General features: G+C 38.2%; 1 long non-coding RNA gene across 1 annotated transcript; it reads right to left on the bottom strand.

Annotated features, from left to right (window-relative positions):
- On the bottom strand, positions 1-24,815 carry LOC311420581. The gene is made up of 2 exons (XR_014684382.1): positions 24,526-24,815; positions 1-554 (listed from the first exon to the last, which is right to left on the bottom strand). It is a non-coding gene; the product is annotated as an uncharacterized lncRNA (long non-coding RNA).
- Positions 24,816-26,507: the final 1,692 nt, after the last annotated feature.

Raw genomic sequence — 26,507 nt, forward strand, 5'->3', positions numbered from 1 at the left:
TCCTTATTCCAGTTTATTTCATTTCCTAACAAGTACTTTAACTACCCACTTGTAATTTTTGTATTAGAAAGGCATGGTAGGAAATTGCCACTACAGTTTATTTGTTTTAGACTTGCTGCTGCTTGCCAGAGATGCCGATGGGTGTAGCACTCCTGGCGCACAAAGAAAGGCAACTGCCATGCCTTTGGTTTGGTCAAGGGGTTATTTCCTTTATGACAAGTGTGCAAAGTACACTAGCATTTGGCTGCACTCTCCTGCTTCCTTATCTTCTCTTAATGTTGATAACTATTTCCACATGACAATCAAGCGCATAGATTTTTGATCTCAAATAATAAGTAATTTTTAATTCCTATATGGGTAGAACTCCCAAGCAACTTCCTTCTTTCCACTCATGTCAGTGTACATCTGTAACAACTCCTCCAGAACCAGAGCAACTCCTCAGCTGTGCAGACAGAAGAGTCCATGGGTCCCAGAAGATCTGGGGGCTTGAAGTTCATGACATGTCTTTCCTTTTAAATCCAGGGTTTGAACTTCTTGTGCAGTGATTAAGTGTACTGGAAAAAGGAGAATCAAGATAATATAAGTACTAACCTTCTTAAATTTGTAATAATGGGAAATGGTACAATCATTGAAAGACATCTTTAACATATCACATAGAATGCACACATGCACATAGACAGGCATCACTGAATTAAGTTTCAGTTACTGTTTTCCTGAGATTTTTAAGCAATTTACTTATGTGACACTTCTGAATTCCTACACAAAGGAGGAACTATAAAACAATGATAGCAATCAATAAATCATGCCCATGGAAAATTAAGAATATGAAAAAACTGCTTAAGAACATCTTCATAGACAGTATCTTGTGACTCAGTATAAACTGAAATCTTGCCGAATCTCAGCTTTTGAAATTATTTATAGACTGTAGGATAATATTTTTCCCAAAGACACTAACTGCCTTTTGTTTGTTTGTTTGGATCCAGTATACTTGAAAATCTAATGGATGTTAATTTTTAAATCCCTATGATATATTAGCTACATGCATAGAAGACAGAGGAAGGCTAGGCTTGACTGAAATATTTTCATTTTCTAAACAAAAACATTACCTTATGTGCAGCCTGATCTTTGAACCTTTGAATGCTACTGAATACAATCAAATTCCTTTCAGTCACTAAAAATATGTTCAGCAGCTTCAAGTACAGTCTCAGAAGTACAGATTTGGTGCTGTGCCTAAAGCAGAACCTCACCCAAGAGCTCTCCAATTCATACCTAATTGCAAAAGACATTTGAGCTGTAATTACATTAGATTTCATGAACATCTCATTAAATGTTTGAATACAGAAGACCTACAGGTAAGAGAATCAATACAGTGAATATAATAACAATGAAGTTGCCTGGAAAAGCTTGAAAAATAAGTATTTATTCATTGGAAACATGGGGATGTCCATTGGTATCAGAAGCTTGGTAAGTATCTCAGCAGGCTTTGTTTTCAATAAAAAACAATACAGCCCAGAAAAATTAATACTGGATGTGTACATGTGATACTCAGATCTACCCTTGTAATAATTTGGTCTAAAGAGCTTCATTGTTGGACTATACTTTCCGTTGAACTATTCCTTGAGGTCTATCCCTTCCCTCTTCTGCTCCCTTTTCTCTGTGACTAGCTGTTCAGTTTGACTGTATGAAAGGCGACAATTCATTGCTCTTGTTATCAGTTTGAAGGTTATGTGCCTATTTAGGAGTTAAAATCTAGTTTGATAAGTCAATTGGATAACAACATGTCAAGACATTGCTAGACTTGTACGATTACATCAAATAGAATCAATTATCCAACACATTTCAGTTCTAGTTCTTCAGAAGAGTCAACCTGGTGTCTTTATAACAAAGGATTGTGTACTTTGTCTGCAATCAAAAATAACTTAGTCTATTATTTTGATCTATATTATAGTAAAGACAATAATATTCCAGTGAAAGCACCTGTGGTGCTTCTGTGAAAGGTGGTACTGTTGTTGTCATCTGTATTGTACAAATGTGTCTCCACAATAAATTCCACACTTTCATGATATTAATTTGCTAAAATAACTTCATATTTTCACTAGGTTTTAAGAAATAGCAGAAAACATTATTATTTTTCACCAGTATTTAAGTCTGTAAGGTGTTTTCACTAGCATGACTTTTTTTGTGCCTTTGGGGTTTCTATAACATTTTTTGCTACTCTTCCACATCGCTAGGTCTGCAGATGCTAAGTTCCAGCTCCTTTTTAATCTTATGTTTACTTTCCCTTCTCTGGCTTCAGCATGTTTCCATGATCAGGCTAATGTTCTCCATTCTCTGTGTGTTGTTTGTGTGTGTGGTGTTTCCTTCTTCCTAGTTTAGGCAAACACATTTTCCCTCCAGGTGAACTGAATTTTACAATTTTGCACCTGCACTTCCAACAGTTCCCCTTTCATCCTCTCCAGCTGTCTGATTCAATGCCTCAAGAAATTCCTTACTTCCTCTGTCTAATCAATTTCCTTCAAGAAAATGTTGAAAGGATGTGATATTTCACCACACCCATCTTTCTCCTCTCTTCTTGTGTATTTTTTTTTCCATCTGTGTTTCAAGAAGCTCATCCATTTTTATAAAGATCAGAAGCTTCTGAAATAAATGGAAACTGTAATCTTCACGTAAATGACAAGGCTCTTGGAGTGGACTTTGAAAACACATTTGAACTGATGATAAATATTGGAAGTAGTAACATTAGGAAGACAAAGTATGCTTCAGAGTCCTGCAATACATTGGAATATGTTCACTAAGGCATTAGAGGCACCCTGGAGATGATAATATATTGAAAGGTTCCCATTTCTCATTATATTTTTGTAGTGCTGACACATGGATCTTTCCTATAAATCATCTTGATAGTCCTAAAGAAAAAGCTTATCGAATTTAGCACAGTATTTCGTGTAAAAGAGTGTGTAGAATCTACAACTTTAAAAAAAAAAAAAAGGAATAAAAGCTGAAGGTACAAAGTTATTTTAGAGGCACAGATAAACATTTTCAGTGAAGCAAAGTGTTTTAAATGATTGCCTTTTGAGGAATAAATACTTCATGAATTAAGAATTCTGTACAGTAAGAACATGTTCCATTACAGTGGTTATGAGACACATTCTAGACAAGAGCTTGCTTACCACAGGACTAACTCTTTCTTGACTGAATAGTGTGTCTGCCAAAAACCAAAATGCATGGATGTTGAAAGTGTTACAATATGTACAATGTGCTAATTTGTTTATGTAATTTCATTATCTTAGAGTTAGTCTTTTTGTTTTATCTTTTCCCCACTTTCCGAAAGCCACAGATTCATGCAAGTGGGAAGGTACACCTGGAGGTCACCTAATCCAACCTGCTGCTCAATGCTGCAGCGGGTCAGTCAGAGTCTCTTTCAGTCAAGTTTTGAATACCACCAAGGATGTTGAGTCCACAGCCTCCTCAGATCTAACCACCTCCTGGACAAAAGTTTTTTCTTATATCAAATTTGAGCTTCCTGTGTTTCTTCCTTTTGCCTCTTACCCCTCACCTTTCTACCACGCACCTCTGAAAAGATCCTGGCACCATCATTGTGTTGGGTCTGTCTGAGCTGGAGTCACCTTTTCCCTGCAGCAGCCCACACAGTGCTGTACTCTGCACTCGTAGCTGGAACAGCACTGATATCACTCCAGTGTTGTGTCTATCGCTGTGTAGTGCTGGCACAGCATCAGGACTCCTTCCAAGCCCCCAAGAGCCAGCAGGCTGGGGGTGGGCAAGTGATGGGGAGGGGACATCGCCAGGGCAGCTGACCTAAACCAACCAAAGGGATATTCCATAACACCTGATGTCACACTCAGCAATAAAAGGGGGGGCTCTCGTGGGGGAGGGGGCTGTTCCTCCTGAACAACCACTACGTGTTTTGAGGCCCTGCTTCCCAGGATGTGGCTGAACACTGCTCGTTGATGGGAAGTAGAGATTTTTTTTTTTTTCCCTCTCTCTGTGCTTCTGCGCAGACTAATTGTTTCTTTTGTTTCTTTTTTTTCCTCCCCATTCCCTTTCCCTTTAATTAAACCTTTCTCATCCCAAACCTCGAGTTCTCTGTGTTGCATTTTCTCCCCCTTCCTCTTTGAGGAGAGGGGGAGTGAGAGAGCGGTTGTGGTGGAGCTCGGCTGCCCACCTGAGTAAAACCACCACAATCATCTCTTTATTATTCCATTTGGTGCTGTTAATATCTCCTTTTAGCTTATTCTTGTTAAGGCTAAGAAAGCCAGCTCTCAGCTTCTCGTTATACACTGGCTGCTCCAGACCCCAACTATTCTGGTGGCCATGCACTGGACTTGCTCCAGTAAGTCAATGTATTTCTTGTAGTGGGAAGCCCTAAACTGAACATGGCACTCCATATGTGGTCCCATTGTGCTGGATAAAGGGAAGGAAACAAGTGTGTCCCAATAGAAACAGTAATACAGTTCACTATGCTTTTGACTACCTTTGCTGCAGGAGTACACTGCTGACTCATGCTCAACTTGCTGTCCATCAGGACTCCCAGATTCTTTTCTGCAAAGCTGTTTTCTAGCCAGTCAGACCCTGAGCCCATTATTCCACTCTCAGTGCAGTATTCTGAACTTGCCTTTGCCAAGGACCCTATCAACCCATTTCTCCAGTCTCAGTTTCTGCATATAGCAGCTCTTCAGCATATCAGCTGCTCCCTCTGCAACTCAGTATCTTTTCACAAGCTTTCTGGGATTGCACTCTATCCTATCATCAATGTTATCCATAAAGATGTTATAAAATTTTGATTGCAATATCAATCTTGAGCAATGCCACTAGTGTCTGACCATAAGCTGGCCTTTGAAACACTGATCATCACTCTTTCATCCAAGAAACCCTGCCTAGTTCCACCCTTATCGTTGTTCACTTACCCTGTCCATCCCCCTTCTGCTTGTCTATAACAATACACCATGCTTGACAAACCCATCTACCACTCTGGGCAAGCCTTTGGAGCATCTACCATGATAGAGCTCTGACAAAAGGACATGTTTCTGATGCCTCAAATTTCAGTAAAAATCATGAGACAAATCACACATCAAGTATTTCTTGATACTAAAGTAAAGGATTTGTTAGTGTTAGGTCAGAGGTTGGACTAGGTGATCTTGGAGGTCTCTTCCAACTTAAATGATTCTGTAATTCTATTTCAGTTTTCTTGCAGTGATCCACCCCTGCAGAACCTTAAACAGAAATCATTCTGAACATACATAGCTGCAAAAATGACATAATGAAATCCCGCTGGCCAGACATGAACAGTAAAACAGCAATGTATTAAAATCCAGCAGTTATAACTACTGTCTCTAGTTCTACTTCTTTCACAGAATCCTCCAAAAAATGGTGAAGAAAGGCTAATTTGCTCAGGTCCCTCAACTCAAATAACTTGTTTAGACCCCACAGGTTTATTTACACAGAGAACTAAGAATTTACTGTTCATTTCAACAGATCAATTTTTTGACCCCTCTCCATATCAATACACAAATCCTCAAAAATTTATTTGGGCTCCTTGAAGAATGTAAATTTTATAAAACTTGTTTTCATTGCATACTAGTCAGATGAACATCATGCAGAGATATTGCATAAACTATGTGTTCCTATCTTTGAAATTTATAATTAAATCCAAATGTCAATATGATTTATTTTTAAAACATCTCTCAAATACCATATTAGGAAATAATACAATTCTACAAAATACAGCAGAAGAAAAATTAGATCCCAAAGGCTGTAGAGTCCAGGCATACTGTTTTACATGAAAGATAGCACCAGATTCAGTAACTTCTCTGAGTCAAGACTATCAAAATGATTTACAAATACTAAAGTGACATCACCTGCACCTATTCTTTTTTTCTATGCCCTCTAAAGGGTATCCAGAACTACTACTTTGACTTTCCAACACATTCACAGGCATTCACTAGAGTACAGTGATGAAAAAGATTCTTTCATTTTACGTCAGCAGTATTCACAACGCTTGAGAAAGTTGGCTCTGACAGTATTCCAGTTTTATGTATACACTCCATTAATTTCTATGCTGTCTTTGCTTTATCAAATAACCTTAACATTTAAAGGTAGAATAAAATAAACCATTCTTACACCCCTATAAATATCTAACTAACCTTTAACTTTTATTAAAATCAAGTTTTCAAGAGTCTTGTCTTCAGTTTGTGTAAAGTAAACATACTCTTTACAAAGAACCTTTTAGGTCTTGGCCACTCAAAGGTTTGCAGACAGACCGTTACATCTGTCCAGAGCCAAGCAGGAGCAGCTTGCACTGCACAACATGAGCCTTGGCAGGCAGGCCCTTCCACAAGAGATTTTTTTTTCCCTAAGAAAATGAAGGGCTGGTCCCAAGTCCCTTCTCAAATCTCATAGCCAGCAATTGACTGCGCACTTACACTGACAGTTGTACGAAGGCTGTCCAGAGCTCAATGGAGGAAAGACAGCAGGCTTTTTGCAGGCAGTAAGACCATTTGTGGTGCTGGAGAATGCAGCACACGTCAACAGTGTGGGGAAGCCTATTTTGGACATATTGCACATAAGTGGTAGGTGTTCCTATTTTATTTGTCACATGCTTGTACTTAGGAAAGTTGTATTATATACTTCAAATATGCATGTGAACAATGATAGTTACTTTAATAAACCTCACGCTAAAAAGTTTTTGTATTTGTGGTAAACATTTTTGAAGCAGTTAACAAAATTATGGACTTTTTTTTTTTTTTTTTTTTTTTTTTTTGCGGTGGTGATGGTGGGGAAGGTAACTGATAATCTGTACAATAGCTTAGTCTTTGTGTTTATTTTTTCCACTGGCTTTTGTGCCAGTTAAGTCTACATGACTTCATAGCAAGCCTTTGCCTAATTAACAAGAGGTAGCTTGGTTAATCCAATGTCTTTTATTATACAAACAATTTAAGAGATACACAAACTTAAAGCTTGAAGCACAGACTGTTTGCCCAAAGGCGTCTGCTATTGTAAACTGAATGTAAGGCCCTGTGAAATATATTGTATTGTCATTGTTGGACGTCAGCAGACTAAGATTTACACGAGCGTTATCTCAGTAAAGAAAACTGGTTCTGTAGTTACTTGCACAAGAATTTGTCTTTTGCCAAGCCTAACAATCCCTGTCACATAATAAATGACTTCTTAGGAGAATGGACACAATTGTTGATCAATTCTACACTTTCCTGCCTCTCAGTATAAGCAGTGCTGATAATCAGTTGGTCAGCAGCTGCTCACAAACTTTCTTAGTATGACTCTCTAAGAAGTCTTTTCATAAATGCACTAGTGGCATATTTTTTAATCCTGGTGCCCACCCCTAAACTGAAGATGATACTTGAAATAGAGAACAGAAGGATCCTTAACTGGAGGAGAAAAAAAAAATGGAAAAAGAGGAGAGGAGGGGAGGGGAGGGGAGGGGAGGGGAGGGGAGATATATATATATATAAATCTGTGCTAGAGTGTTTCCTTTATATATATAAAGAAATATATATATATATATAAATTTATATATATTTATTATATATATATAAATTTATATATATATATATATATATTTATAAATATATAAAGAAATATATCAACAATTGTGTCCATTCTCCTAAGAAGTCATTTATTATGTGACAGGGATTATGTGTTTCCTTTATATATATATATTCCTTTATATATATAAAGGAAACGCTCTAGCACAGCTTTTCATCTGCTGGCCTGCTTGTATTTCCATTCCTATAGGCAGACAAACACACATACCCCTAAACCAAAACCTCCTGGCAGCTCAAAAGCACTCCACAGTAGCAAGTGGCAAGAATCGGTGGCAAGTGGCAACTTGACAAGAATTGGCTACATTTAAAATTGCATTCAGAGACCTTTATCAACAATGACTTTACAATTGTTTAAACACTCAGCATGTTTTAAACATGGATTACTCACAAGTATGCTCCTCCTCCTGAAATAAAGCATATACAGCCAATCTACCTCTCTAAAAGCACAGCGGAATTTACCACATTAGAAATATATATATGCATATTTATAGTTTCTAACTGAGCAGAGATGAGACTTGATATTAACATTCTGATACCATAGGGAAATTTCAGAAGGTGCTAAAAAACAACTAATCCATTACTATATGCTGTATGCCCCTGGGAGTATGAATTCGTACATTTTACCAGAGACTACAGGAACACATTGTACACAGACTGCACAAACTGTAGGTCACATAACTCCATTACAACTCCTGTCTCATTAAGTGACAGGAGGTGTAATGGTTTTGGGGCAACTTCATTGCAGTGAAAGCAGAGGCTCCCAACACCACAACAGATACAGCATTCTAAGGGGAAATGAAAGAGTTTCTTACTGCACAGAAGGAAAATAAAGCAGCAAAATCACACCACAAAAACACAACAAAAACATTAGGATGAGATAGCAGCCCCTCAAATGACAATAGCTAATAGAGAAATTGGTACTGACAAGCAAAGTCAGGATAGTTTGGCAAAGTCAAAAAGATTTTGAACTTACTGCAGAATCAAAGAGATCACAGATTTGTGTTTTATGATATAAAATCAATACCTTTGCCTCACAGTGTACCTTAGTTATTGTCCCCAAAGACTTCAGATTAATTTCTGACATGTGACAAAACTTTAGTTATAGTATAGAAAATACTGTCCTATTTCTGTCCTATTTCTAGGGTACACAGGCTATTTTACTCTTTGAGGTGCTAACAGTAACAGGCCTCTACTGATGGTACTTACCTCTAATTCAGAAGCTAACCTCAAGTTTTATGCAAGATGACGTTGATTTATTCATCACATCTATGTACATCTCTGAACTATCTGTGGATGACTTTGACAATACTGTTTCCTTTTTCTAATCTGAGGAAGTCAAACCAATTAAAAGCAAGCTAAGGTTTGCCTCTTCTTCAACATTCATAGAATCATAGAATCATTCAGTTTGGAAAAGAACTCTAAGATCACCTAGTTGAACTTTAATAAAGATATTTTTTTTCCTGGATAAACTCAAATGATGCCCATTTAAAGGCCATAATGCAGACCAGTGTCACCAAGAGCAAATGTATTAGCAAGAACAAGGTATCATAAACACAAGAGCATCATCACTCAAGACCACCAACTGAATATGGAAGCCTGGCAAGAAAAAAAGTCGTTTAATTCTTAAGCTTGTATAATGACATGTTTTTTAAAATTTTAAAGGCTGTTTAAACATAGCTGATAGATCTCTAGACTTCCTTCTAGCTTGTTCCTCTGAAGATGTCCCCAAGAGAGTGATAGGTAGATGTTTGTTCTGGAAGTGCTGTTTATTGAATCTCTGGTATTCTCCTCTTACTTTGAGCTTTCCTTGTATTTGCCATATTTCCTGCGTTTCCTTTTCTCTCCTTTGGTCTGTAAGATCTCAAGGGTGAGGATAATCTTTCAGACGTTCTCAGTGGCCACTAAAATCTGTCTCTGTGCACACCCATACACCCCTGATGCTTCAGCAGACAAGGTAGGAAGTTTAATTTGATGCAAATAATACCTGCCCTCTCCCCCCAGCCCCGACATACACACACAAAATAATAATAATAAAAAAAAGTCCACCTACCCTAGTAAATTATTCATTCACAAATGTTCTAGTGCCCTCACAGCTGCAAAGGAAATACAAATGGAGCTGAGGACTCAGTGGCCTGTGAGCATTGCTGCACACTATTTGCTCTGTTATCTGCTAATGTTGACTGCTCTCTTTGAGAATGATGGAGCACCAAATTGCACATTGCAAGGGGAAAATCAGTAAAAGGTAGCACACTGAATTTTATTTATTTATTTTGTAATTGTTAGTGTACTAGACCTGGATCCTCAAAGCTTACTCAGGCATTAGTTGACATTAATAGGTCCTTGGCTGAGTGAAAAATGCATTACTTTCCCCTGTCCATGACCAGTTTGTTTCAAACTAAAGTTGAAACAAAGCCGTTGCAATAAACCGTTGATGCCAGTTCACTTACCAAGGAAGACAGGAAGGTACCTAGCCAAGGACTCATATTTTTTTCATCCACAAATACTGTTACAATGAATTCATCATGATTTTCTACATCCTTTGCACTGAGATCTGAAGGATTTTGTTTTGTTTTGTTTTGTTGTTTTGTTTTGTTTTTTTCTCCTGCAGTTTGGCATAGGATCTTCTTGAACTGAGCAGGACTAGAAATGCCATGATCACAAATCTAGCACCTAGTTTGAACCAGGAAGAGAAGAGGCTCTATTTATTGCTGCCCTGGACAGCATTGGCTGGTGGATGTGCTGCTGCTCTGCACTTCACAGGAACATACTTGCTGTCTTTTGAATAAGCTATGACAAGGCCCTAAGGTTTGTCGTGTTGTTCCCCTGGCTCCCTACTTTCTCTTCTACAATATATTGGAATCACTCAAATATATGAAAGAACAAAAGACACTAGAAGCAGCTGAATCTTCTGAATGCAAATCTGACAGGTTTCAGACAACGAGGAATGTAAATGCTGGAGCTGGAAATCACTGTGAAACATTAATAACTAACAAGTTCTCTAGAACACTTTTAAGAAATGTTTTCTGTTGTCTCTACCCCTGCCCAGCTGTGTTTAAAAACACTTTTTTTCCCCTCCTCAACGCATGACATAGAAAGCAGGTTAAGTAGCTTACAGAGAAGCTCTAATGAACTTGCAGGCACTTAAGCAGAAATTACTGGATGTCCACGTTGAGAGGAAGAATGTCAGAAATTTTATTTCCATCAAAACTATTACACAGATCTTGAATAAATACTGAGCAACATCTTACAGCATGAGAAGGAGTAGAGAGAGATGTACATATGTGATCATGACATTTATTTCTTTGCGAGAGTACCTCTGTCACATGTTGCATTTTACTACCTGAAGTCTCTTTTAAAATACAAAATGTATGAATTGCATCCACATTGGTACTTGGGGCAATGAGTAATCCAGAAATATTGTCCTGGCTCTTTTGATATGAATTCCTCAACTAATATATTTATAATGTGACCACTGTCAGGTCTGAAATCCCTTCAATTCATATAGCCTGTTCCTGAAGTGATCAAATACCAACAGTGATCAGGAAGGAGACTCTGATACTGCAAAGCAGCAGAACTCCTCAGAAACCAAACAACTGCTCATTTAAGACAAAAACATTTGTCTAATATATACAACACAGTACAGGAATATGACAAAATTAGAGACTTATATGCTCTTATATACACATTTTCCTTATAGTACCATAAAGAATTTTTTTAATTTTACCCTAATGAGTTAATTCTGCATTGTTGGTTAAATAAATGATTACTGCTTGCCAAGACACCCTTGTAAAAGCAGATGTTGAAATCAAGTGCTTTTTTCCTGCCTATTTTTAAGATTTAAATAAACCGTGTTTTTAACAACAATGTAGCCTCATTTGTGAGTTCTAGACTGAGCAGCAACAAATTGAAGACAGAAAAAAAAAAAAAAAAAAAAAAAAAGATAAAAAGATGAGTTTCAATGTAAAAAGCAGCACGTAATGAAGCAGCCTGGCTCTCGTTGTTACCTATAAGCTTAACATTGTTCACACAGGTACTGTATGCTAATCATAAAACATTGTTAAACATTGGCTAATAATTATGCTTTGTACTTGTTAAGTGTTTTTCACCTGATCATCTCAGAGGCCTCTGCAAACACAAATTCATTTTTACAGTATTGTAGGAATAGCTAAACAATTGCTAAAGATACCAGATCTCTGGGGTGGAAATGGACCCTCTCTTCTATAGAGCAGGATGATATTCAACGTCCTAGAAGCAAGAAAGGATTCAATACACTGCTGTAAGCTGTAGCAATCTGGTACTTTCATTGTGAATAATGAAACTATAATTTTCTTGTGTTCCGTTTGTAACCAATATATATATATATTCATTCCTTAAAGGTCAGACTTCAGCCAGTGACCAATAAATAAATAAATAAATAAATCCCACAAAGCAAACCACAGACCAGAAAAAGTCTGAAGCGTAAACATTAGAAAGGCTAGCAACCCATCTTAATCTGATAAACTTCTTTTGGCAACAAATTAAAATAGTTGTTTCTTGTTTGTGTGCATTTTATAATAGCTTTTTGTTGTATCAGAAGTTGCCAGCTCAAGACTTCAGGTTTATGAAAGTAGAAAGTATTAAATGCACTTCCCATAAGTTTTTGTTTAAAAATAAATAAATAAATAAATAAATAAGATGATGCAGTGACTACAGGTTTATAAAACCATCAGCAACTCCTGCTGTCTTCATTGGCTTCAGTGTAGAAATGGCTCAAGGTTACTATTTAGCATGGAGCATAAATTACCAATTAACTATTACATGAATAGCAAGTTTTCCAGTTAATTGGTATGGCTAGAAGTTAGCACATGCTCAACTTCATTAAAAAATGGAAATGTGGGAGACTCCAGACTGAGACTGGCACTTTGCTGTGTCTCTAGAACCAATGGAAACAACCAACAGAAACAACATTGAAACAACCAATTTCTCCAAATATTCACACACGTATTAATGTAGGCACTGACAACAGCTATTTGAAATATTATCAATGGCAAACAACATCTAGTTTTCATGTTGTCATGGACAGAGTTTTAATAATAATAATTATAAAACAAAAAACATGGAAACTAAGTACTGCAGCATCAAACACTGTGGAAAACACCTATTTTCTAACAGTTTCACGTGCAGTTTCCTGTACTTTCCTTTTTCCAGAGCAAACTGAAGATACTAAGATCATCAGTCACAATAAGGATTACAGAAATGAATTTAAGCTTCTTTTTATTTAAACATTCCTGAAATGTACAGTCAACTTTAAATTTGTGCAGATTGCCAAGAGCCTAGAAGCAGTAGCATAGCAGGGAAGGACTACTTGAGCAGTACAGGAATGGCCTCAGGCCTCAACCAGCATTTGCACAGGCACAGGGAAGCAAGCTGGTATTAGGAAGATCTTACTGAACTGTTCCTGGACCAGGCCATTCTAAACAGAATGCACATATAAATCAGACACCGAGTGATATAATATCAGCTCATGATGCCATGCATTCATGATGATTTCAGGAGTTATATCACAGTTTTCAAGACGCATATTTTTTATTTTATTTTTTGATACTTTCCTTTAGTCCTCAGTACATCTATTTGCCTTAATCCCCTTTCTCTTCTTCTCTGTGGGGCTCACTTCAGTGTTTATCTTCTCTATCCTTTGTTTTCTAAATTAAATGATCTTCCATTTTTACTGAGAAACATCTACTTTAAGTTTAATCAAGTGAAATAAACCAAATAAAAATCTGCTGTTCCTATGTAACACTTATGTTTGTTTGTTATAATCTATTGCGCTGCTTGCTGGCATACTTAAAACCAAAGTCTTCTGCCACTGACTATCTTACTCTGGTTACGCAGCACTTAATGAAACAAGATCATACTCCTAAATGGCACTAATGTGCCAATCTTAGAAAAATAAATATGATCACCAGCAATAAGATTAATTAATAGCACCAAAAGTTTAATATGAGTGAGAGATGTAAGCAGATAGATGGAAACAAAACTAAGACAAAGAAACACAATCACTCACAACAATTAATGCAAAGTATATTTTAAACACCAAAAACCCTTACAAAAAAAAAAATAAAAAAATCAAGCCAGTTCCTTTCTCAGAAACTTCCCATCCAAAGCATTATAATTTATGCCTGTTTTGGGCTGAAATTCCAAGAAGTTTGAATCAGTTTTACATCTTCCAGCAGCTAATGAAGCCTGGATATGTGTAGACAAAACATTCTGCTGTTATCTCAGTAGACAGAAAAAAACAAACAGAATATTTTATAGCCTAAAATAATTTCTCCACAAAACTTTTTCAATACCATGTGACCATGCTAGGAAAATATGTCAAGTTATTTTGTCATTTTAGCTTGAAATATATGGTGGTTCTGCCATTTATCAAAATATAAAAGTCATTTTTCATTGGCCATACAAGAAGCTGGATATATATGTGGTTAAATACCACCAAATATATGCTGTTTTGGAAATGCCAGCTTAATAGATGAGAAGATACTCCCTTTGTGTGAAATCATCTCTTTAACTGAAAGTGAGCAGAGGCCACAAAGAACAGGTCTGAACATCAAGGTGGAGATCAGGACTTTCTACTTAAGCTGTGGATTCTGTCCAGATAAAATAATAATTCTGCTTTGTGGGAGAAATGCCTGTCACATCTTGCCAGTCAAGACAGGGCTCAGGGGTATCACTGGACTGATGGCAGCACTCAGGTCTCAGCGGGTATCCTGCCCCACAGTGCACGCTGCTTCTGGGGCCCAGTGCATCTCCACCCCCTAGTTTCGGGTCTGTAGCTTATTAGCCCTCCTCTACGATGTTGTTTCCTTGTCTATTTATTCCTGCAGAAAGTCATCCACATACTCAAACCAGATCAAACATGCAGGCACATTTTTCATCACAGGGCAGCATATACTAGTGCAGATGTCTACTGTGACCACATTAGTGTGACACCAGTCTGGTTTCCCTCATGGAAGCCACATAGGTGGCACTAATTCAGGAATCTCCTCACTGTACATAGGATGTGTTGATATTTGATCTTACTGAGCCCAGTACTATTGTGCTAAAAATTCTGATTATACAGGAAGGATATGGGTGCTTAAATGTATTCTGCAAATTACAAAAAGGAACTGTCCAATAATTTTCTTTCCAAGTCAAATTAGCACAGAATATGATTTTATCATTTAGAACCATACCAAAACAAATAATAAAAAGTCTGATAAACTTACAATAAGACATTAATACTAAGCTAGTAAACAGCTTTTTCAGAAAGAAAAATTAACAGAGAATCAAGAGAAAACAAATCAATCAAACGGGGAAAAAACTGTTTTGTCTTTAAGCATCAGATAGCTTCATTTGCAGATTTTTCTAATGACATTTACTTTCTAAAAAATTTTTTTCTTCCTCTCCAGGAGTATCCATTTGCCAATGCGACAAGCATATTTTCTTCCAAATCCACTATTACTGATGGAACAAAACATTTTACACTTAAATTTAAGTCTATGCTGAGACAACAAAGAGGCTTTTATATTTGCTTGATAGCTAAGAAAGCAAGAAATAGGGAGGCTAGATCTGTTTGTTTTCACAGAAGGTTTACCTGGAACAGGGAATCGAACACAGGTTTACAACTCTTAACTCCAATCAACAGGACAGTCCTCCAGTTGCTGAACCCAGGACACCCAACCTTAGTTTTCTCCCACCCAATTAAAGAGATGGCTACTGCCATCTATTCCACTTTCTCCTTAGCGTGCTCCATGACAGCATCTTGCTTCCTGAAGCCAGAGACCTCACTCTCAGCTTTTCCCACAAGACCTATACTACATGCTGCTCACTTTGTTTCTGTGGCCTTTGACCTTTCCTCTGTAGCTCTATTTCCACTGCACATTGTATTTGCTTTTCTCAGGGTGTAAAATGGGCCTTGTGATCACTCTGCTCAAATATCTGGGTAGCCCAGTAGATTGATAACCATTAGACTAACCATGGCTGAGGTACAAATATAAGAGCTGCTATTCTAAGTAAATACATGGATATTACCCAGCCTCTTTCCCCCAAGTACTTTGAATCAGGAGGTACTGAACACGGTCTGTAATGCTCTCAACTTCGGTTCATGCTGAAACCTTTATACCATTTACATCCATAGGAGACTTGATAGCCCTACACAACACTTCAGGCTGACATTTTGAACATCATAGACTTCCAGTATTTTTGAACCAATATTTTAGAGTAGGATGTAAACAATGCAGATAAAATGGTCCATGGATTTAGCCATTTTGCAGTGTTAATCTTCTGCTGCAAACATGATTCAATTGCCTGATGATTTCATCTGCCCTTTGATGTCACAAGTGCTTTCAAATGTGTCAATCTATTCAGCTCTGCCTGTGATATATTCCACAGGCAGCTAACAAGATCTTTGTAAGTTTTTACAAAGGTAAAAACCTTTCTGTTAAGTCTGTGCAAGGCAAAACCAGGGGTTTGGGAACGTGGGTGTGATACGCAAGTTCATTGCTCAAGCTCAATCACTATTTATCAGTGCAACTGATGCATTTTTAAATTATTTATAATTATCTTTAGAGTTTTATAATAGGCAAAATGTCTATGACTGTATGCTAAATGAAAAGTGGAACATAACATTCCTGAGGGAGGGTTACTATACCTGGTTAATGAACAAAGCTATGTTTTTTCCAGTCTCCAGTGGCTGATGGTTAGGAAGGCTCCTTCATGCCACTCAGCTTGTATGCAGCAGTGGTAATGAAAATTGCATTGGACAATGGAGAGAATAATACCCAGTAATAATATTCACTAATGCTTTTGTGCATAAGAAACATCTGTTTTCCTCAGCACCATCTGCTGGACACCAGCAAGTGCTGTAGACCATCAGAGAAAAGCCCTACATTTCTGTAAGTTGAACTGCCCTCTAAAACAAAAGAGGTTCTTTTTGCTCCAGCAAAATCTCTCTAGAAAGGTAGGTCCTTATTAAATGTTAGTTTCATTTTTGTTGTTGTTGTTTTGCTGATTGTTTTTAATTTTGTTAGATCTTGCTAAGGTGTTCAGGTTTATTTTTTATCAATACTGTCACTTTTATATTTCTTTCCCCAAAGGAAAAAAAAAAAAAAAAAAAAAAAAGAAATTAAGCACACTGAATTCAGTCCTCTTATACTTCTTCTGACAAGGTAGATCCCTACATCCTAGAGAGTTTGTAGGAAGTACTGGCTAAAAGCATACTAAAAGGGGGGGGGGGGGGGTGGAGGAGGAGAGAGAAGACAAGGAGATGCTTCTGGCAGAGTTCTTGCAATGTGTCTAGTCTGCATTTCACATTTTGAAAGGAGTAATGGAAAATGTTAAATAGAACCTAACACTAGAATGCAGCATTGTGTTCATCTAATCCAACTACCTGAAAAAGACAGACCAGTAATCCAGACATTTCAGGACTGTCATGTCTGAGAAATATTTGCACCAAGGATTTTATTTCCAGAATTATCTGGAGACAAAAGAGCAAGCATTAAAGAAATATTTGGGCTGGAAATTATTATACTATAACTGGAGTTGCTCTCACATTATTTGTTGTAAATGTTTCACAGATGGCAAGGCACCTTTAATTAGATTTGAGGACCATAAGGAGTAGAGCACAGAAGCTCTCTGGTAAACATCTTGATTAAGGGTTTTCTAATGACTTTATTTTTTGTCAGAAACTGCTAATTTATAAATGAGCAAAGTTTTCCATGCAACAGTACAAGGAACAAAACAAGTGTCATAAAGAAAAAAAATGAAATTTCCAGTTAAAATCAGAGAGTGAGAGACATGGACAATGAGAATAAAAGCAGAAAAGTCCAGTACTTAGGGCATGAGTGAGTTTCAGGTTCCCCTTTCCCTTATCAAAAGCAGCTGTACTCATAGAAGTTACCTTCATGTAAGCATGCCAGATGTCTGACCTTACTGCTGGGTACTGGTGGGCTGCTCTCAGTTCCTCCTACTGCACCTCTTCTGTCCTGTGGAAGTAGCTAACAACTCATAGGCCTTGGAGTGAAAGGGTTCCACAGCCCAGCCATCACATAATATCAATTTACCTTGGCCACTGGATTCAATGAGGTTATAAACCTTCTTCTCCAATGTATGTTTGTTTATGCATAATGAAACTATTTCAAAACGTTATTAAAAATGTACCAGAGAAATCAATAATACAGGTTACCTTGCCACTCACTCTGGACAAGGAAGACTTAGGTTGAAGTCTTCATTCTTGATATTTTGTTCTTCCTCTTTCTCCTTACACATACCTTTTTAAACATAAAATAAAGGTAATGGGCTTGGCCTTATCCTGGCACAGAACTGGATTTCGCTCTCTTCCTTTCAACCAAGCAGTAAATTGTTTTTGTGCCAAGGCCCGCTTTCTCTAGTTTTGTTTAGATAGAGCAATACTGCACTTGCTCCAAGTCCCTAAGGTAAAAGGCACAAGAAAACCTCCTAACCAAAATTTTAATATTAGACTCAAAATTATCTAAGTACAAGAATTTTACATTTCAAATTTCAACTGCAGAATTAAGATTTGTGTGCATCTTGCACGTTTCCTCTGAGCCCAAGTCGGTGCCTATTCCAATGAGTACATTCATTCTACTAGACTTGTAAATGTCCAGAAGACCTTCCCTTCAAGCAATCTCTGTTGGGTTCAGCAGAACAGGTAGCTTCATAAGTATGATTTAAATAAATAAATAAATAAATAAATATATCACATTTCCACAGCTTCAACTCGCGTTATGAATAAAGCAAATTAAATTATTTAGAGCTGGGATTTCAAGGTAGCCATCTCTGTATTGAAAATTGTTTCTCTCTCCCACATGCCTAGTGATAGGACGAGGGAGAATGGGCTAACATTGCGCCAGGGGAGGTTTAGTTTGGATATTAGGAAAAATTTACTTACCAAAAGGGTTGTTAAGCACTGGAATGGGCTGCCCAGGGAAGTGGTGGAGTCACCACCTCTGGAGGTCTTTAAAAGATGTTTAGATGTAGAGCTTAGTGATATGGTTTAGTGGAGGACTTGTTACTGTTAGGTCAGAGGTTGGACTAGGTGATCTTGGAGGTCTCTTCCAACCTAAATGATTCTGTGAAAATCACGTGCATTCAAGAAAAAGGCATTTTATTTTTCCTCAAATGCTTACCTTGTTCCAATTGATAGATTTGCAGAAAACTGCAGCTGCAATGGCTGCTACAGTGGTTCTGTGTCTTTAACTGATTCCTAAGTTCCACAGGTTTAATTATGATTATCTATGTGATTTATGCCTTAAGTGCATAACTCTCTCCTGACAGTTTCATGATCAGCTGCAGAGTCAAGGAGGAGCCTCATCTGTTGGCTTATTATGAGTTAGATAAACCATGAATGGTCTAAAGGTCTCATTTTAAACAGTGGGAGCCAACTTCTGGTAGGCAGTAATAAAGGGGAGGAAAAGAGTCACATGGCTTTCTAAGGTTGTTGGGTATTTCAAAACAAGAATTTATGAGAAAAGGACTTTGATAAGAAAAAGTATACAGCAGCAGACTTGGAAATGGTTTTATTTTGTTATTATAAGTATTATGTGATTTGTAAGATGTAATGAGCTGGAAAGCAAGGATGAAAGATATTGCTCTTCACACATTATTGCACAGCACATTGCATTACACAGGGAGCATATAAATATTAAGTGAAATACCCATCTTGGAAGAGATAGTCCCACAGGATTCAGAACACAATGCCACATAAAAGATGTAAAAAAGGAAGCATTGCGTTGTGATTATGGTGCTATGCTGGAAATTGAGATGTGGCTTCAGCTGCTTGTTTGGTCACACATTTCCAGAGAAAGGTAACTCAGCTGAACTCAGATTCAACAAATACGTGAAAGCATATCCCTAAATTTCAAGCAATGTGAAAGGCACACAAGAGTACAGAGGTACAGAGACTGTTGTGCTTATGTTGAGATATAGCACTTTAGAAGCTATTTAGCAGATCTAGTTTAGCATAAAGATATTTGTTGGCATCCAAAAAGGCAGGGTGTTCATGTCTTCTTTTCTTTTTCTCAAGCTGCTGCTTTTATTGTTCCTGAGCCTAGCTTCACATTAAAGACCTGTCTCAGTTATGAGTTTCAAGCTAGGAAGAAATGAATCCATAGGAGGCGTAAAATACCAGGGATAAACTTACTCAAACAATGTTTCCAGTGATGCAGGTATGTTGGGATAGATAGACCGTGATGCCTCACCTTAAAATAGGACAGCCACATGGAAATAGCATTGAGGACAGTCACAGAGGCATGTTGGAGAAGAAAGCCTAACCCATTGCAGCATTCTGCTGAGGGACAAGGATGAAATTTAATGATCCAGCTGAGATGACTAATGGTCAGATTCCACCAAGACTGATGATGCATGGGAATTTCACTGAATTTAGGTCTGGGGTGTTGCCCTGCCTTGGCCCCATGTCAGTTCTTATTCTGCCAGTAATGTTTGTGTTATCTTGCAGCAAGACAGAAGAGATCTTGTGCAAAAAAAAAAAAAAAAAAATGATAATTGTTGTTTAATTTCTTTTTCAGCTGCATGAGTCCACAGATAATATAGTCAACTCAAAGGAGGACTTGTGGATAGGAATGGGGGAAAAACATTCATTTTTAATAAATAGGTCCCAGGGATATGTGAATGTGTGAATGCAAAATTGAAGTGAATACAAAGCTGTTGAGGAGGGGGGGGGGGGGCGGGGAAGGGGGAGAGAGAAGGTCTGGGAAACCCATCCCGCACAGCTTTTGTTTTCAAGGATTAAGCCAGCTGCCTTGTGCAAGATAACCACAGGCTTTCAGCCACACAAGACCAGGGTGGACATGGTACATCAGAAAACCTCTGGAGGAAGGCAGGAACTGGAATGAGTGCTCATTTATCTTATGGCAGAAAGAATGAGCTTGCCATTGCCTTGAAACACTTAGAGGAGAGCAATGATACCTATCCAGCAGGGTTTCCAGTATGGAAATCAGACATACTATGAGCATAGCTATTTCATCTTCTTGCTTGAAGAAAAAATCAAGCCTGAATACGTGAGATTAGTAAAACTGAGCAAACTGTGTGGATCTGCTGGGGTTACTGTATTTGAGAAAGGATTATGCAGCACTGAGAAACTGAGCATTTCTACTCACATAGCTTTTATAGACTTGTTCTATTTTCTCCACTGAAGTTGCTTCGCAGGCTGGATTATTGACACCAGCAAGTCACATACACTCAGCCTCGAATCTTTCTTGATAAAGTTTTTATGCACCTGTGAGCTAATAGCACACACAGACACTAAAAAACAAGTTAAGCTGTCATTGGCACTGTGAGAATGGATGAAGACATGGCCTCCAAGGAAAGATCCAGTGACCAAAGTATTTGAGAGATGTTTGAGAAGAGCTACTCTTCAAATATACACAAAAAACAACAACACACACAGGAAAAATAGTGGTTTTTCCTTTTTTTTTCCCTTTTTTTTTTTTTTTTTTTTTTGTAGTGGGCAAGAAGTAATTAGTTTAAATTCTTAAATTCCTCAAGAGAGCAGTTGAGCATTGACATGAGGATGAAATTTTTGAACAGCAAGCACAGTGACGCATAGGACCAGTTTACCAAAAAAGAATGAAGGCTCTTTAAGGACAGGTTGCAGAATTCTGTTGTGATTTAGACTGTCTGGAATGAAGAGCAAGGAGAAGGATTTTGAAGATTCTATTCCTGTAGGGGTCTTTAAGACTGAAGCATGAACAGCATCACAGTGCAGCTGATATTCTGGTATAGAGAACAGCTTGAACAATTTCAGCTTGAACTAAGGGCTTATATTTCATTGTGGATTCAGGCACTCTATAGCTTTGCGATATTTCTGCAACAGTGAAACACAGCTGACTATCTTACCCCCAAATTTAGGAAATAGATTGATTAACTTCAGGCAAGGGTCAGTTTTACTAGACATATTGGTAAGTGATACTCTGTACTGAGGAAGAGAATCCAGCTGACCAGAGTACTCATCTCCTCTGTACAGTTTGTATGGTCTGTAAATCATTACTCAAATACTTATTCTTATACCACTGTTACTTGCAGTATCTGATATTATGTATTCTACCTTGTGTAAAATATATATATACATGCATATACACACTTACATAAAAAATCTAAACTTGTCAGTATCCTAATATCTATATTCCTTTTTCCCCAGATCATACATGATCAACATCTTGAAGCCCAATGGGACAAAATTCTACTCAAGAAACCTGCTTATGGAATATTTTTTAATGTTATCACCTGATGTATAAGATAATTTTATTAAAGTGATCCAACAGGCACAGACATAGTGGTGTTATAATTTCTTTGAGTAATACATGAATTTCTGAGCACATAGGCCAGAAGGGGTCCAAGGACAGCTGTGGAAAACTTTCCTTTTGTTCTTTGTATAAAACGAAACATTTTTACTTATTTAATTCCCCATAGTTTACACACAGCTGTAACTGTACCTAAGACTTATAATAAAATAATGTGGAATCTACGGACAAACTCTACACAGGAATACCACCCTGCCCGCAGAAAAGAAAATTACCTTTGATCCTGGCAGCCACATCCATGAGTTCAAAATTTATGTTCAGAAGTTAAAATTAAGTTCTTTGGTACAAGATGCTGTAAATGCCAACAGTTAAATACAATTCATAAAAGGCTCAAAAAGTTTATGGATAGTGAATCCATACCAATAGGTGCATTTTATAAGGAATTTTAAGTGATGTTACAGACCATCTAGAAGCTGATCAAGAGAACGCTGCAACAGCAAGTTTTAAAAATCAAGGTTTAGTGAGTTACTGAATTTCTCTGGCACAGACAAACCGAAACCTGTGTTCAGTATAATTATTTTTTGATTGTTTTGCATCATGACGTCTCAATTTTCTGGTATGTTTGCCATCAAATCTTTGGCAAATACCTTTGTCAAAATAAATAATTCTCATGTACAAGTCCTTAATTTAAAACTGGTTTTAAGTCAGGTCTAAAGGTTTTATCATATTTAGTGAAACTGGCTTTCCCAGCTAGTTTAGTGGCACAAAATTTTAATCATCTAAGAGAAACAGAAGCTCAATCTTTCAAGCTGAAATTGAAGACAAGTTTCCTAATATCCCAAATAATTTCTAAGACAAAATTCATTTCATTTTCTGTAAATGACTACAAAATTATACTATGTTACTGCAAACAAATCTGAAGCATGCAGCAAAGAAATTGGATAAGCCTAACAGCTTCTAAACTAGAATAAGTAGCACCAGATTTTCATTTCCCTCAAGAAACAGACATCTGTTTTAGGATCAGATACAACATATTTCATCAGATACGATGCTTGGAGGATGCATTTATTAGGCTACAAAATTACAGGAAGTTGCAAGCTTCCTTGATGTACTTGCATCAGGCTACATCCATTTGTAACATACATCATCCTCTACCCTGAGAGAGGGGAAAAGCCTACAACAGGTAATAACCCCATGCCAAGTCCTTAAACTTAAATAACTGTCCAGTCTAAAGGCCATGTTTCAGGCTCAGAGACAAGGATTGCTCAACTAAAGAATCTAGACGAGAAATAAGAGAATCAAGAAAAAAAGCCTAGTAGAGAAATACATACTATGACCTTACTGCTTTATTTAAATCTTCTCTAATCCTAATTAAATGTCACTGTGTTTGAAATTTGCAAAATTGTATATTGCATTTTGGCAACCTTGTATCTGTGACAGAAAACCATAATAATTCTCAAGAAATGGAAAAGTCTTCAGAAGCATGCAGGTTAGACAAGTGAAAGGCTTGAATCATAAAGTTCATTGCCTTCCAAACAGCAGAGGTTATTAAATACACACTGCTGGGGCTGGCCTAGCACAAAGAAAGCTTAAAAGTAAATAGGTCAAAGAAACTGTGCTGAGGAACATCCTCAGGAGAAGTAAAGTGGCTTTACTTTGGTCACAATACTAATTATTAACAAAACATTTTAAGCATATTCAACTCTGAAAGGAGTAGTTACCTCAATTCCTTTTCATACAGTACTTAGAGAAAAAAAAAAAAAAGTAACCTCTTACCTAACAAAAGCCTCTGCTTAACAAAGCCTCCCCAAAGCATGACCACAGAAAGGAAAAAGACCAAGCTAATAATACAAGTCATAACTTTTCTGTAACTGTTGGTTATTTCAAAACAAACCCTCACTGTTACACATTATTTCTCATCTCGTTCACCTGCTGCAATTAAAAAACACCAGAAAAAACAAACAAACAAACAAACAAAAAAAAACACAAACCACCAAAAGATTATAGTTAATAGAATTAAACTGTCACTTTTTCTACTACATTAATATCACCTGCAAAACAAACACAACACTACTCTGATACTTTTCATGGGAGCGGTGCTGCTGTAAGGATTTCCATACATCTCCCTTCTAGTTCCAAAACAACTGTCCTAGAATCAGCATGATACAGACTACGCTATCAATATTCTTATTTCAGAGAAATCAACTACCACATCTAAAATTTAACAATCGCATTATTTGATATATATGAAAAAATGACATAAATCTGTGGGGGAAAAAAAAACAAAAACAAAAACAAAAACAAAAAACAAAAACTTCGTCCCATTAATGAATGTATTGCTTAAAATAAAAATAGCAGACTTTTACCCCAGAGTGGATGGCCTTATTGTGAGTTAAGCAAAAATAGTAATAAAAATAGTATTTTCTAGGTAGTTGATGCAAACACAGAAAACAGTATCTTCTGTAGAACCCAGAATTCTATGGACAAGCTGCACATTCCTGAAATCAAGTTTTAAAATGATTACTGTATCAAAAGAGAATCAGCCAGCAGGTTGAGGGAGGGGACTGTTCCCCCTCTACTCTGCCCTTGTGAGGACCCACTTAGAGTAATGCATCCAGGTCTGGGGCCCTCAGCACCAGAAAGAAGTGTACCTGTTGGAGCGGGTCCAGAGGAAGACCATGATCAGAGGGCTGGAGAACATTTCCTATGAAGACAGGCTGACAGGGCTGAGGATATTCAGCCTGATGAAGAGTAGGCTCCGGGGAGACCTTGTTGCAGCTTTTCAATACTTAAAGGGGGCTCATAAAAAAGATGGAGAGCAACTTTTTGCTCGATGTAGTGGGTGTACCTAATAAGGTTCTGGTAGCAGGGGCCATATGGATGGCTTCTGTGAGAAGAATCTAGAAGCTGCCCCATGTTAGGTAAGGGCCCCGCTGCTGACCAGAGCGGAGCCAATAAGCAATGTTGTTAGTGCCCCTGTGAGCTGCCCTCACAGCAGCTGGGGGAGAGAGGGAGATGGAGAGAGAGAAAGAGAGAAGTGTGAGAGAGAGAGAGACGTGAGAAACAGCCTTGCAGGCACCAAGTCCAGTGCAGAAGAAGGGGGAGAGAGGTGCCCCAGGCACCGGAGCAGAAGTCCCCTGCAGCCTGTGGTGAGGACCATGGTGAAGCAGGCTGTCCCCCTGCAGCCCATGGAGTACCATGGTGGAGCAGGATTCCACACTGCAGCCCATGGAGGAGACCACGATGGAGCAGGTGGACCTGCACTGGTGGAGGCGGTGGCCTGTGGAGGACCCCAGCTAGCACAGATTATGGGCCAGACCTGTAGCCCATGGAGAGGAGCCCATGCAGGAGCAGGTGACCTGGCAGGAGCTGCTGCCAATGGGGGAGCCAGGTTGGAGCAGTTTGCTCCTGAGGTACAGACCCATATCTGGAGCAGTTCTTGAAGAGCTGTTGCCTGTGGGAAGCCCACACCGGGTAAGTTCAGCAAGGACTGTATCCCATGGGAGGGACCCTACAGCACAGGGGATGAGAGTCACCGAGAAGAAGCACTATAGACTGACCATAACCGCTGTTCCCCTGCACCACTCAGGGAGAGGAGGTGGAAGAGGGTGGATGGGGGGAAGGTGCTTTTGGTTTCTTTCCTTTGTTTCTCACTTCTCTAGTTTGTTAGCGATAGGCAATAAATCTTACTACCTCCCCATGCTGAGTCTGTTTTGACCATCACAATAATTGTTGATGGATCTTCCCATCATTATCTCAACCCTTGAGCCCTTTTCATTGTATTTCTCCCCATTCCTCTTTGAGGAGGGAAAGTGAGAGAGTGGATGTGGTGGAGCTCAGTCACCCACCCGAGTAAAACCACTTCACCCAGTCAGGTAACGATATGACAAGGGAGGATGGTTTTAAACCAAAAGAGGGAAGATTTAAATTAGAGGTTAGGAGGAAATTCTTCACTCAGAGGGTGGTGAGGCATGCGAACAGGTTGCCTGGAGAAGCTGTGGATGCCCCATCACTGGAGGTGTTCAAGGCCAGGAAGGGTGGGGCTTTGGGCAACTTGGTATAATGGGTGACATCCCTGCCCATGGCAGGGGGGATGGAATGAGATGATCTTTAAGGTCCCTTACAACCTGATTCCATTCTAGGATTCTATGACCAAGATTAAATGTATGCAAAGAAACATATTTTCTAAAATTTGTTCCAACAGGACAAAGCAATAGATTTTATTATTTTTTGATTATATTTTAGAAATTTTAACTTGCATACAATGTCAAAATGAAAATTAGTCTTTGATCACCAAAAAAGGGAAAATGTCTTTCCCTGTAGAGTTAAAATACCCTAAAACGCGAGGCAGTGCAGGGACAAAATTAGAGTGGCCAAAGCTCATCTGGAGCTCAATCTGGCTACTGCCATTAAAGATAACAAAAAATCTTTTTACAAATACATCAACACAAAACGGAGGACTAAGGAGAATCTCCATCCTTTACTGGATGCGGGGGAATACCTCGGGACAAAAGATGAGGAAAAAGCTGAGGTGCTTAATGCCTTCTTTGCCTCAGTCTTTACCAGCAAAACCGGTTGCTCTCTGGATACCCAGCACCCAGAGCTGGTGGAAGGGGATGGGGAGCAGAATGTG

Source organism: Aythya ferina, assembly GCF_964211825.1.
Source record: "Aythya ferina genome assembly, chromosome: 1".
NCBI lineage: Eukaryota > Metazoa > Chordata > Aves > Anseriformes > Anatidae > Aythya > Aythya ferina.